This window comes from Ursus americanus, chromosome 7 (assembly GCF_024610735.1).
Source record: "Ursus americanus isolate L20-20 chromosome 7, mUrsAme1.1.p, whole genome shotgun sequence".
Lineage (NCBI taxonomy): Eukaryota > Metazoa > Chordata > Mammalia > Carnivora > Ursidae > Ursus > Ursus americanus.
In genome coordinates this window covers 58,830,087-58,844,582 of record NC_142133.1, presented here as the reverse complement: position 1 = coordinate 58,844,582, position 14,496 = coordinate 58,830,087, and the positions used below count along the sequence as shown (strand labels likewise).

At 35.6% G+C, this 14,496-nt stretch overlaps 1 long non-coding RNA gene across 2 annotated transcripts in view; it reads right to left on the bottom strand.

Annotated features, from left to right (window-relative positions):
- LOC148109707 (uncharacterized) overlaps nt 1-1,077 on the bottom strand; it is a 156,811-nt gene extending 155,734 nt beyond the window's left edge. The window contains exon 1 of one of the 2 annotated variants that reach the window (XR_015725089.1): nt 550-1,077. This is a non-coding gene — a long non-coding RNA (uncharacterized LOC148109707). The remainder of the gene's footprint in view (nt 1-549) is intronic. The other variant, XR_015725090.1, reaches the window with a different exon arrangement.
- Between the last annotated feature and the right edge of the window lie 13,419 nt (nt 1,078-14,496).

The following is a 14,496-nucleotide window of genomic DNA, read 5'->3' as shown; positions in this document are numbered from 1 at the left end:
ATTCATCCTAACACCCATTTGAGAACATGTAAAGGCAAAAATAACACTGAAAACTCAGCTGTTAGCTTTTCAGTAGAACTAAGTATTTCTTAAAACCATTCTTGCTCCCAAACAATACTTTTCCTCTAAACATTTGGTTTGCATGATCAATTTTGAAAATGTTGCGTAACACTCCTCTTAGAAAGTCCCTATTCAAATATATTAAAATATCTGCAGATATAGGAATTGAAAAAACCTTATTTTCTCTGAGATTATATCAACACTTCATATTCTTTTTTAACTCATTTCTGGCTTTGGGCCATATTTATTTCTTTTAGTGGTTTTAGGGATTACAAAACACATACGTCATTTTTCACAGACTGCTTGAAGTTAATTTTACACCACATCAAGTAAAGAAGCCTTAGAACCATGTAGCTCTTTCCCTCACTTAGGTCCTAATTTTTACATGAATTATAACTATCATCATTAAAGTTCCACTACAAGTGTTATATATCATGCTTTCAACAGGCACATACATTTTCCCCAAAGTTAAGAAAAGACTAAACTTACCCAGGTATTTACCACTTTCCTTGTTTCTCCTTTATTCCTGAAGTTCCAAAATCCATCTGGTACTATTTCATTTCAGTCCGAAGAACCTGCTTTAGCATTTCTTTTAGAGCATGTTTACTATCAGAAAATTATCCTTGTTTTCCTGCATTTAAAATAACCTCATTTTATCTCATCCGGGAAGATCATTTTCACCGGCCACAGAACTGTAGGCTGACAGTTCTTTTCCCTTTCCTACAGCACTTTTCAGAGATTGCACTCTTCCCTCTTTGGTTGTGGGTTTGGCAAACTGGCCGGTGCCTAGAAGGCAGAAAACCTGAAGAAAGAGGGAAACCACGCCAGATCGGTAGGTGGCAGGTCTAACCCGCAAGGGAGCTCACACAAACCCCGCTTGCCTCCAGCGGCCTCAGGACAAGATCTCTACAGTCATGCGCCAGGCTCTTAACGTTTATATAGAGGCCTTAAGGTGGTCGAGTCACGTCAACCCCCACATGATCTCAATACCATATTGCTCTCTCAAGGCTTTGGCCTTGAAAATGGCTCCAGGTGTGGGAATGCTGAGTCACACCTTTATTCCAAGGACAGGTGAGGGGTGAGGAGACTCCAACGGCCTCTTCTAGCCCAAAGGTCAAGCAGCGGTCATGTCCTCTCGATGACCTCTTCCAACAATGGTTACTGACAAGGAATCCAGGGTTTTTTAACTTTTTGTTTCTTTGTATGCAATGGGCTGTTTTCTCTGGCTTTTCTTTATTTTGGTTTTCAGTGCTTTGATAATATTGTCTGATCATGATTTTGTTGTTTTTCCTTGTGGGGTTTGTCGAGCTCCTTGTAAGTTTTGCCTAAGAATGTCATATAATTGAAATCATTTGATATGTAGCCTTTTCAGATTGGCTTCTTTCACTAAGTAATATGCATTTAAGTTTCCTCTATGTCTTTTCATGGCTTGGGGCCTCATTTCATTTTAGCTCTGAATAATAGTCCATTGTCTGAATATCCCACAGTTTGCTTATCCATTCACTTACGGACAAATATCTTGGCTGCTTCCAAGTTTTGGCAATTATGAATAAAGCTGCTCTACACATCCATGGGCAGGATTTTGTGTGGACATGAGCTATCAGCTCCTTTGGGACATAACCACGGAACACAACTGCTGGAATCAATGGTAAGAGCATGTTTGGTTTTGCAAGAAACCACCAATCTGTCTTCCAAAGTGGATGTACCCACTTTCATTCCCATCAGCAGTGAAGAGTTACTGTTGCTCCACATTCTCAACAGTACTGGATGTTGTCAGTGTTCAATAAATCCATTCATTTTGCTCTGTAATAACTATTTTGACAATCATCTCATAGTAGGTAAACTACAACTAGATGAGTCGCACCAATTCTTATAATCCATTAGAGACAGGGTGGGCTGAAAATGCCCAATTCTTTGTTTTATTTGAAGAATTAAGGAAACAACCTTTATAGAATGCTTCTTTCTAAAATCAAAGGCATATATTATTATAACAGCTAGTCCCGTGTATAAAACACAATGGGAGGTAATGAGGAGGTATGAGTAATATAAAAGGTCCCCTTTGTCAAAAAAAAAAAGCCAAAAGTTTCTCCACAATCCTCCTGTAGGTCTTTAAGATCAATCAATCTATCTATCTATCCATTCATTTATTCCAGATATTCATTTTCAAAATACCATCATTTTTCATGTTACATTTTCATATTACATGTGGAAGTAGAAGAAAGCTTATAGTTGTTATTAACCAGCTTTCAGGTTATCAGATAGGAGGGCCCTAAAAAGGCAAATGGAAAGAAGCAACAGGTGCATTGACTGCAGGATAAGAGATAAGGGACAAAAGCTGAAAGCCAGTGATATTGCTGCAGAAGAGATCTGCCTGGTTCTAGGGCTTACGTTGGGGCTGGCCAGGTTGGGAGGTAGCCTCTGGGAGGTAGAAACCACCTATAGATTCTGGAGACAATTACCTTTCTGGCAGTCAGTGGAAAAGAAGTCTTTTTTCCAGAATGTTTTTCTTGGTTCCATTACATGTGAAACAGAGAAACTAATCACTTACTCAGGATTGTTCTGAAGATTAAACAGGTGTATCAAGTGGTTAAAGTGATAAACATATAATAAAATGTCATTTAGAATAGTTCTTAAATTCTTTTGTCTCAACACCTAGTTTCACAGAAATATGAACGGTAAGGGTTGTTTTAGGTATACACTGAACATTTGTAAAACAGGACTTGCAAATGTCAACATGATGCTTATAGATGCCAAAGCCTTCAGATTTGGGCTCCTTAGGACTAGGCTGGGGTACTATTTTAATTAAGATCAAGCTTAAAACAATATAGGCACATAGTTACCACCTATTACATGGCCCGGATATTCAAATCACTATCTACTTATATTTGGTTTTGTCTCAGTGATATGGACACAGGTCACAAATGGCAAGCTGCACACCAGTTCTATGGTTATTACTCCATAAAGTATTGGTCCAGAGAGCATCGTTGTTTTTTCCTTCCTTTCCTTCTTTTAAATAAAATCTAATTAGATTTTAATTCTTACAACTGGGGAACTTCGTGCAAGTTTATTTCCATATCTTGAAAAATCTGGGACTGCATTCTTAGATGACTCCAACTTCAATGGGCTGTGTCAGAGGCCTGCTTGAGATGGAGACTGCAATCTCCAAATCTCTAATTAATTACAGTCCTTCTACTCTCCCTTGTTTCCACTACACTGAACAAGGGCGTCAGTTTCCTTTGTTCAAGTTTTCACTCTTATTTATTTTATCCACACATGACTCTTAGAAGAACAAAATACACACATATCTACACACATGACACACACTCACACACTAACGCCAAGGTTTTCAATTGTGAAGTCATTACCCTAAGGAAAAAGAAATAAACTTAGTCTCCATTTACATTTCTTTGCCTCCTACTTGCTTTAGACAGAATATTACCATAAACATCTAAGCCTAATATTAATGAATAGGCCATTGCTTCTCAAAGTTTAATGTGCATGCGAATCTCCTAAGGATCTCATTAAAATGCGAATTCTCATTCCATATAGCTCAAGAAGGCCTGAGACTCTACATTTCCAATCAATTCCTAAATGATGCTGATATTGGGGTCTGAAGAACACACTTTGTGTGGCAAAGGGCCTGCAGGGTCTTCCTCCAACAGTAGTGTGTTGTTCAAAATAAACCTATTGAGAAAGCTCTCTATCCTATGAGAGACTTCACCGAAGATGTAAATATAAGGCGATTCTCTTTTCTTTTCTGAAGGAAATCCTTTCTTTATTATTTGCACAAATACAGCTATTTCTAGCAGATCCTGGTGGATGCACATTGATTGACAGCTACATGGATCTAGAAAATACCAATATTTGTCTATATATTAGAATGAATCATGAAGGACCTAGAATGTGGTATATCAGTTCATGATTCTCCAATTAGTACACCCGTTGCAGCTGAGGACTTTAGCTCTGGATACTAGCTAAAGTAGAAGATATGCAAGGAAGCTCGGTCTAACAAGTCAGTGGATTCTGAAATTCGTCTTTTTTGCCTTCAGTCACTAGGTCTAATTTCCAAATCATACCGTTCCTGGGTAAGACCGAACCATGAACATACAGAGTAGTCTTCAGCCTTTGTTGTAACCACTCATATGTGATCCTGGTCTATGTCTCTCTTTGTTTATTTACTTCATCACCTATTCTTTCAAATATTTGACAGGGACTACTGTGTTCCAGGTACTGGGGATATAAAGCAGAGTAAGACATAATATTTATTCCCTAAAGTCTCCCAGCCTGGTTAACAGGCCCAAGTTGAGCTCTGCTAGCCATCTGCCTGGAGATGGTAACTTTGCCTGGGCCCCACCAGTCCCTTTCCCCAGGGACTCTTCTCTTGTATTTCAACATCCTGGGATTCCATTCCACGTACTATGGACTACCTTGAATATTAAAACTCTTATTTGGAGTATCTTCACCACCTAATAGAGACTTCTATTGACATTTACTATCCCCAGACAATGTCTTTCATGACAGAAATCCTCACCCAATCAGATACACATTTTAATATTACATATGTTTGGAATCTCTATTTTGGGCCAGTGGCACTATCCTACGGTGTAAGCCTCTGGGTCCCATTAGGCATGCATGGCCTTAACTATTCCTGACTCCCTCTTCATCTCTATCTCTGTCACAATTAAGCCATGTAATACCAGAAAGACAAGGTAGAAGTGAAAACTGACCCTTTTTAATGTTCTCCCATCTCTGGATGTTTTGTAACATTTCCCTCCCTGTTTTTTCCTTCCTGTTTTTTCTTTCCTGATAAAGGAGAAAATCCTACTTCCTCCACTGTACTTAGAATCCTGAAATTAACCACAGTATGCTAATAGTCATGACTATATGTAGATTACAAAATCTGCATGTATATGAAACAAGAAGAGAATGGGGGAAGGGACAGGGTGAAGATTTTTGATTCTAACTTGGTGAAACTCTTCTCACTTGAGCCCTTTGAATAGTATTCTCTTACACATGCACCATTTTCTCTCTCGCAGTCACTTAACATTTTATATCATATAAAAGTTATGTGAATATATTTTATGTCTGGGTGCATTTCAATACCTTTAATCAAGTGTTACCAGATGAAGTAGAAGCACTTTGAAAGATTGGGATAGGCTGAATTTGGTGCTTATTCAGCAGGGTGAGAGGGACTTTCCTAAAGCACGTGCACACACAGACGCAAGTGTTCAGACGTCAAATGAAAGATCTTAGGGTTGGTAAGAAGCCTAATACTTGAGCTATTTATAAAGCAGGAATTGCACACATTTGCTCTTGGGTTTTGAAGAAGAAATGAATTTTTTCTTATATATATTGTATATAAGAAACAAATTCTTATATACAATATATGTTTCTTTACAGAGAATTTACTTTTCCCCTTGAATTAAAAATAAGGAATTGGAAGAATGAAAATTAGTCTTCATCATTTTCTTTCTTTGTTTTTTCTCTATCAGGCTTTATATTATTTTCTAATATTGTTCTGGGTTTCCTAGCCAATAATCAAGATTTTGAAGAAAATAGGTTATTTTAATGTCAGTTAGTTCCTTGCCAAAAATTTATTACATTTTTTTTTCTTCCTGTCTCCTTCCTGGAGCAAATCTGACATGAAGCATTTCCACAAGAGCCTGTTCCTAGAGAAATTAAGGTCAGTGAAAGGCCAAATCAAATGGTAGCAGATTTAGAAGAAAGGATGAATGGTGCATTTCTCAACTACACGAGGGGAAGCAAGTTGCATTATTCTTTCTGGGTTTGGTTTTGTTTTGTTCTGTTTTGTTTTTTACTTTTACAGAATATTAGAAAGATACATTGCTTACATATAATAGGCTGTAAAATAATCTTTAATTAGATACTCCGATTTGTTTTAGATAACATGTATTTAAATTTAAATTGGTAGTTTTATTTTTTTCTGTTCTGAGAAACATAAATGACAGCCAGGGAATCTGAAAGAACCAGGTTCGAGTAACTGAATGATTAACTTACTGCAAGAGAGAATTCAAATAGAAATAGATTATGAAGAAAAGTGGTGACATATAAAGGAGGAACCTCATTATCCCCTAAGCATGGCCTCCCTCCACCAAGGACATCATCATCATTATATTGTCTCTCACATGTGAAATCTCAAGTCTCCTTTGACTGACCTAACTTCTCTATAGTCTCCTGGTCCAGTTCTTGCAGCCCCTAAACTTCTGTGTCATAAATGTTCTTCCATGCTCAATTTCATTCAGTATTCTCAAACATGTATAGCAGAGGCGTACCATTTTGACACTACATAAATATCACTTCAGTACTTGATTCACATGCATGTAGATATCTTTTTGAGGATTGGTATCAGGGTCAAGACTGTGTTTTAAGTGGTACTCCCAAGTGATTCTAAAGCAGGTGGCCTAAAGTTTACACCGAGACAAGTATTTTTCTACACAATAAATTTTAAGCACAGCCTTCCCCAACTCGAGGTACAAAAGACCTCTCCAACCATACTTCTTTTTTTTTTTTTTTTTTTTTTTTTAAAGATTATTTATTTATTTATTTGACAGAGATAGAGACAGCCAGTAAGAGAGGGAACACAAGCAGGGGGAGTGGGAGAGGAAGAAGCAGGCTCCTAGAGGAGGAGCCTGACGTGGGGCTCGAACCCGGAACGCCGGGATCACGCCCTGAGCCGAAGGCAGACGCTTTTAACCGCTGTGCCACCCAGGCGCCCCTCCAACCATACTTCTTAACCTCGCCAAGAAAGTTCTTTACTTCAGCAAAGTTATTCTCTTCATTCTCCCCCAGACACCACATCTTTTGATTCTAAAAATCTTTGCTGTGTTTAGCTAAGCTTGGAATGCCCTATCCTCAACTATTTGTCCGCCAAGTGCCTACCTACCTTGATAGGTGCAGAGCAATCCCTGCATCCCCCATATGGACTTGTTTGATATCAGACCCTTTCAGATTTGCTCCTGTTATGTGTTATATATAAATCACTACGTATTATATATGCAAATTATTATATATTATATATATATAAACATATATATGTATATATACATGTTTTACATCAGCAGTTGTCATAATGGTATGTGCAACAGTAAGGATTTTATGGATTCATCGCTTGTGTTTAAGACTTATATTGGTTCCTTTCCTTTTTTTAAGATTTTATTTATTTATTTGAAAGAGAGAGACAGAGATAGCGACAGAGATAGTGAGAAAGAGCATAAGCAGGAAGGAGAGGGAGAAGCAGGCTCCCCACCAAGCAGGGAACCCAGCGTGGGGCTCGATCACAGGACCCTGGGACTATGACCTGAGCCAAAGGCAGACACCTGACCAACTGAGCCATCCAGGCACCTCTGAATTGGTTCCTTTCCAATCTCCTTTTTTCATAATTGTCTTCCCTCACTTTAGGAACAGAAATATGACTCTTACTCCTCAAGAATCTTCCTATAGTGCACTGAGGAACAAAAAAACAAGATTAAGTATTGTTCTCTAAGAAGCCTCCTTTAATGAAGGCACCATCCCTCTAGGAAGGCTTCATGATTCTCCCTGGCTCAAGCATATATCTACATAAGTTGAGGCATGACACATGAAATGGAATATATAAAATGCAGCTGGGATGTTTTAAAATCAAATTCAAGTACATAGCATTATAGTGTGGGGTTGTGGGCACACTAACAATTGTATTGTCATGACATTAACTATTACATCTCCCAGCAATTGTAGAAGAATGGCTCATCTATGAAAGACAGCCTCAAAGTTACTATAAGCAAATCCCTCCTTTTCTTTTCTATATATGGAAACATTTTATTAAAGGCCTTCCTTCTTTTTCTTCTTTTTTGTTAACATCTAAAAAGTAAATTAAGTTGTATTCCTGAAAGCAGAATATATGACCAAGTCACTTAGAAAAACATCTAAACTACTTCCAATTTTATGAAATAGTTTCAAATGCCTATTTCAGCTCATTTTAACTCCACAGACAAGGTACCTCTTAAAAAAAAGAGTAGTGGACATAATTCTAAGATATTTCATTTCAGTAAGCCTCTCTCTCTCTTTCTCTCTCTCTCTATATATGTATATCTTCCCCAGGAATAAAGAAAATAATTATCTTTAGTGTCTTTAATTAACATTAAACAAATTTCTTGAGTTAAAGAAAATTGAAGAAAAATGCAAATGTGTTTTCAGATAAACTACCATTTAGTTATTCGTTGATTGAAAAATGTCATATGATTTTTGGTATATATTTTGAGAATGGTGCAAATACTTGACACCATTGCCACATCAAATGGCTTGCCATTTTTATCTACTTGTTTATATACATTGGCTTTCCAGCACTTCAAGTATAAAAAAGAAAGACATATACATTGATACTGAACTGTTCTCCTTCTAGCAGTAAATCATATTCCTATATTGATATAAAATACTATAAAAACATTTTTAATCTCAAAGAGAAGCATTTTCAATATTTTTTGTGTCGAATAATTAACAAATTTTCTAATAGAGTTTTGTTTTTGACCAGTTCTATTTTAAAGGCAACTGCAACAATAACATAACCTAAATTATTTTTTTAACTTAGAACCTCATAGTCATAGCAATTAAAAAGTTAAAATTTACTTGTATATACATAAATATAAAAGTTTAAACCATGTATGCTTGTAAAAACTCAGGTAATTAAAAAAAGTGTAAGGAAATGCATCATTAGCAAAAGTCCTTTTTTTGGAATATTGAGCAAACGCATCAAAACCACTACTTTATATTTTTCTTTTAACATTGAATCATATACATATACATATCTGTATTATTTTAATGCTTAGTCATATCCATTTTTCTTTATTATATCCCATTGCCACAGTGAATTGTAAGCTATTTCTGGGTATGGATTTTCTTTCATATTTTAGTTTTTTTCTCTGATAATGAAAAATGTGTATTCAATAAGTTATTGTTAAAATACAACAAATATTGACCTTATTTCTAAGAGCAAATATAACAACTCATCTTTATCTACACAGAAGACACAAGATGCTAAAAATAGACACAAACTGAAAATAAACAGTACTCAGAGAAAAGGCAAATTTTTCTTCCAGTGAAAACTGAATTTTGAAATAAAGTTCCAGTCAAGCAAATATTTAATTCTTTCCAGCAAATTAACATTTAAAGCTTTAGAGAAGACTTTCTGAATCTAGAACACTATAAAATCGGAAACATGCATTTAAGTCCTTGCTCTACCACTTATTTGCTGTGACCCTAAAATATTCACTGTTATTCTCCTGTTCCCTGAACCAAAATAAGGGAAATCATTACATGTAATTAATCAGATATCTCTTAGGTTAAAATGCAAATGAGAAGTATCTTGACAAGATTTCTTAATATTATGATGTGAAGCACAGCACACAGAACCTTAGTGAAGACAATTTCCTGGGCATATTTTAAAATATCCCTTTTTTAGGTAGCAAAAAATGGGAAATAAATAGGTTCAAAAGGTATCTACAAAATACATAGTTGGGAGAAAAATTTCACCCATTTCGTCTAACTCTTAAGAAATTAGTTCATTAGAGATTTAAGGGTATGTGGTACAAAATAACATAATTATGGATGTTTTCACATTTGATGTGTAACACACCTGGAATGACCAATAAATTTACATTGAGTCTGAAGATTGCTGAATAACAGGTCTTGAAGCTTCTATTAAAATTTGAAGTCAATACAGGACAAACTCTTTGTGACTTTATGCCAAGTTGTAGTAAACAACATGTCAACTTTAATGTGCCATTATAGACATTTGTAATCATTCTAGTTAACTGCTATTGGAACTGACATCCTGTTTTTCATTCCCCTACTGCCACATTACCAAGCAAGCTTGATCAACCTCAAATTCATCTCAGCGTGGCAGCAGAAAGATTTGTTCCCACGTGTTCAACTATCATTTCCTGACTTCTCAGCAAGAAACTAATATCTTTACCTATAAATTTTTGGCAATATCATCTCTCAAAAGTCAAACAATTATATAATTCTTATGGCAATATAATCAGAGAAAAAATTCAGCGACTTGGATGGTATCCATATTCCTTGTAGGGTCTTTTACCCTCTGGTCTGGTAGTGTGATAGGATTCTAACAACAGCCAAAAGTAAAGCTTCATTGAAACATTTTTGAGCTTGGTTCAATATACTAATCGGGTTTTGAAATAATATTAACCTTTAGTGATATTTACCAATGTCATTGGAAGTTTACATTCTTTGGAGTGCAATGAAAGCTCATGTTAGAAAGAGGAGACAGATCACATTGCCTATGAGGTTAAAGATCAGGTTTTACTCATTATCTAGCATTTTTACAGTTGTTAATCATACGTTCCTGTTGTGAAGAACACCACTTATGGGGAGAATCTTTGAATATTAAATTTTCAAGAACTCTACTAGAATTCAATCAACTCTACTAGAAAGTCACAAATGTTTAACAGCAGAGGGCAATCTTCTCTAGCAGTAGTATAAATAGGGCAAAAACCCTGGCTATACTTTTTACTCTGAAACCATTTTTTTTGGTTTCTTCACTTTCTCTGAAATTATAAATATATATACATATATATATACACATACGTATATACAATAATATACATATATACATACATATATGTGTATATATATATATACACACACAATTTTGAGCACATAGACTACCTTCTGCACTAATCTTTCATGTTTGAATTATTATTATTATTATTATTATTATTATTATATTTTAACAAAACTGTTCCACAGTAACCCATAAAGGGCAGCATGAACAGATCTGTTATCAAGTCATCCTAAGGATAATACACCATATAGTGAAGGTCCAGGGGCTGAGAGACAGAATATGCATCAACTAGAAGAAAAACACCAATAAGGATATGGTAGCACCAGTATATTCTGTATTTTGCTATGACATACCCATTTAAGCTAGAATGAAAGCTGATCCAATTACAACCAGAAGACAATCTGATAAACTTAAAAACAAATCCACTAGGGAGTTGCCTGCTACTAATAGTAAGCATCTGTCTTTAGTACACCTTGACTCTACATTTTAAAAGTCAAAATTATAGATGCATCAGAAGGAAAAGTAATACAGTCAGGAGAATGCTTGGGAATTCAGATTGAACCTATTGATCCATAGGAGGAAGATTTCAGCTTGTAACCTGAACTGAACTCAAGGCCTCTGTGGCAGTTTTCAGCAAATGAGAGTGAATTTGCTGCAGTGCAGCTCCATTTTACGAAAACATGTGGGAGCTGCTACTTTTATTGCCTTTATTAGAATTTTATATAATGTCCTAAAAATGTAAGAACACTCTCTTCCTACCCATTAATGGGCTAACAGCTTAGACAGAATTTTTTTATGTTGAGTATCAAATAATTTAATTTTCATTTATTCATATTTCTCACCCATGTTTAAATTTCATATTTGGAAGCAGAAAAATTGAGTTTTCATTTGTAACTAATGAGGCGATAAACTCAACAGGAAAAGTAAGCCTAATTTGAAAGGAGGCAGGAGAGGAATTGAGAGCACATGGCTTCTTAAAGCTGCAGGAGGATATCAGGATTAAGGGTCAGTCATATTTCTGCCAGACACATTCATGGATTGCCTTTTGGTATTTCTCAGTGTAGCTCAGCCCAGCATTGAAAGTAGTGGAGACCCACGGCAAATAGTTACAGTGATTTCTACACATCCCTGAAGCTGGCCTCCCATTTCAGAAAAAGGCATTTTCTCAGACACTCCACAGAGGTTGGTTAATGGAGTCTCTGAGGATAAAGGAAGAAAACTCAGATCAGGCAGTAGGGAAGAAAGAACTCAGATCCTGCACATCCCTAGAGGGAGCATTCAGAACCCCTCTCAAGCCGATGGGTGAACTGGACTCCTGGTGCAGGAGAAATTCTAATAGTGACAGGCATTTTTGTGAAGTAAGAAAGTTCAGAATTAGGGGAAGAAGCCAAATTATGCTCTTTTTATTTATTATATTTTATAGAGGCAAGATTTATTTTAGTTATAAACTAATTTTGTATAAATATAATTGCATACTCTGTAATGTAGTAGATAAATGGAAGAAATTATAATGTCCCATATACTATTATTATATCATATATAAATGTATACAGTATAAGATTATTCTCTAATATATTATTTATTAGCATGTGAGGTACTCTTGCAGTAATTCAGCATTCTATGGTAACAAGGAAGAAAAAGCCTGCTCTGGCCCACTGCAACTTAGAAAGGTTTATTGATATTTTATTGCTACAACTATTATGGGAGCAGTGGCAGCAGTTTCTCAACCCTAGTTCCAAAAGGATTAAATACAACCAAGATTTATATAAGCCAAAATCTCCATATTCTGTTGCAACGACAGAGGAACATCTTTTCCAGCTTCCCCTTACCTCCCAACCCAATCAGGAATGAATGGGGCAACTCCTAGGTAAAAAAATAAAAGGATCCATGCTTGCCATGCTTTCTTGATGCAAAAACTGGAAAAGTATTTTCTTGGTTAAGGCCTCACATAGCAATTGATCATTTTTATGGGCTTGTGGCAGGCTCTATATACAAAATAATCAGGAAGTTTCCCGATATATTCAATTATCCTTACTTTTCAGCTGCAAGGGTGACATTTGAGTTTTTTTCCCCTATGTCCTGTATCAGGGGACCAGGTGAGTATCAATACTAAATTTTAAATATGGAAAAGGTTAAGGGAAATTTTTATGACAGGAGTAATTTCTCTGACTCAGAATATTTACCACTATTACCTTTTCCCATCCCACCATTGTATTTTAGGAACACATAACTTGTTTCCTGAATTTCACAGGTCTATTAATTGCATGATAGATTATACCCAAAGTTTCACTCATGCCTGACATATTTAATCCAGATGATTTAGATGATAAGATGCAAGGCTGGTAAAATTTAGATGACTATTTGGACTTTGAGATGATGCTATAATGGATTGAGACTTTGGAGACCTGGAATAAGATGAATGAATGTATTTTGCATGTTGGATGGACATGAATCTTTGGAATCCAGAGGGAAGACTATAGTAAGCAGGATAATGGGTCCAAATAATGTCCATGTTCCAATTCTCAGATCTTAAAAATGTGTTACTTACTTGGCAAAAGACACTTTGCAGCTGTGATTAAATGAAGGACCTTGAGTTGGGGGAGATTATCCTGGATTATTTGGGTGGACTCAAAGGGTTCTTAAATCAAAAAACTTCTCCTGGCTGGAGTCAGAAGATTAACATTATGAAAACATGGTTAGAGAGATACAATTTTGCTGGCTTTCAAGATGGAAGGAGGCCATGAGCCTCCTTGGAAAAGACAGTGAAATGGATTCTCCCTGAGAGCTTTGAGAAGGAATGCAGTCCTGCTGACACCTTGGTTGTAACTCATTGAGACTCTTGTCAGACTTCTAACCTACAGAACTTTCAGAGGATATATTTATGTTGTCTTAAGACACCAAATTTGTGGTAATTTATTACAGTACTAGCTGAAAACTACTACAAATAATAATATGAACTAGTTGTAGAGATTACATGTATAATATGTGCAGAGGCTTGCCATGTACAATTATTTTCTTTTTAGTTATTGACATTCCCTGGTTCATCTCAATATAACTTTATTCCCAATTCCCTCAGCAACTTACGATTTTATCCTTCCCTAGACTCTATCTACTTTACTTATGATAAATTTTGAATAGGCCTTAACTTTCCTATGGAACTATGTATTTGTTAATGGCAGAGTTGAGGTTTATTCATCTTTATATTTCCTTTAGCTTCTGGTACTTTATTGTTCACTCAATATTTGGCAGAAATGTCTATTAGATTCTCTGTAACCTATAGAGTCTATTCATTAATCTACTAAAATAATAAATTAGACTCTCTGTCACCGTGTACCCATCCATTCTTCATGGTAGGACGATCATTTGCTTTCATACGAGTGTTCTCAGAGGGAAAACTGCTTAACGTTTTACTCCTCTGCATCACTGCTGCCGTTGCTGGTTATTGTTATCATTGGTGCTGCTTTGTTGTAGAAGCAGAAAATATTGTTGGTTCTAAACTTATTTGCTTTGATTTTATAAATTTGCTTTTAATAATAACAGCATTGTTTTTACTGGAAGAATGTGTATGAGCATTGTAAAACATTTAACAAGATAAAAAATATAAATAACACAATTAAAAATCATCCCTATAATCATAATGAAAAAACACCCATCAGTACCATTTGGTGAACATCATTTCAGATATCCTGAAACAGAGGGGATTCAAGAACAATAGATAAAATGATTTTATGATGAGACCTTATTGTGCACTTTATTTATAAAAGCACCAACATTATAACTGTTATTTTATACCATGTATTTATATAGTTAAGTTACAAGTATGTTCCAAACATAGAAAAACTGGAGTACAATTAAGATGA